This window comes from Ceratina calcarata, unplaced genomic scaffold, assembly GCF_001652005.2.
Source record: "Ceratina calcarata isolate Rehan_Ccalc_2016 unplaced genomic scaffold, ASM165200v1 scaffold9, whole genome shotgun sequence".
Lineage (NCBI taxonomy): Eukaryota > Metazoa > Arthropoda > Insecta > Hymenoptera > Apidae > Ceratina > Ceratina calcarata.
Genome location: NW_017180367.1, coordinates 1252075 through 1252472, shown reverse-complemented (window position 1 = coordinate 1252472; position 398 = coordinate 1252075). Strand labels below are relative to the sequence as shown.

The following is a 398-nucleotide window of genomic DNA, read 5'->3' as shown; positions in this document are numbered from 1 at the left end:
CTCTTATCTTATATAGTGTCATACTGTACATTGTAACAACATTCATTTTTTACTTCTACTTTTTCCCTGCATCATTATATGACCAAATATTCTATATCATTCCACTATTAATTTTTCCATTACTGTAAGTGTTTAATTTTCATGTACAATATAGTATTTTGAAAATAACTCAAAAGTTCTGAGGCAATATTTTATGTCGCAGAATATTGTTTACGAAAAAGATGGTCACGTGGTACTACAAACGTAAAATTTCGGAAAATCAAGAAAAATTAAGTACTATGCAATTAGAGAAAAAGAAAATTTTAGAGGAAGTTACAGAAACTGAAACATATAAAAAGGCTAAAGAAATATTATTGAAGTTTGCTCCAGATCAACTGAGGATGACTCCGGTAAGTAAA

At 28.4% G+C, this 398-nt stretch overlaps 1 long non-coding RNA gene across 1 annotated transcript; it reads left to right on the top strand.

Moving 5' to 3' along the window:
* The first annotated feature begins 6 nt into the window (after positions 1 to 6).
* Positions 7 to 289, top strand: LOC113465128 (uncharacterized). The gene is made up of 2 exons (XR_003389949.1): positions 7 to 124; positions 203 to 289. It is a non-coding gene; the product is annotated as an uncharacterized LOC113465128 (long non-coding RNA).
* The last annotated feature ends 109 nt before the right edge of the window (positions 290 to 398 follow it).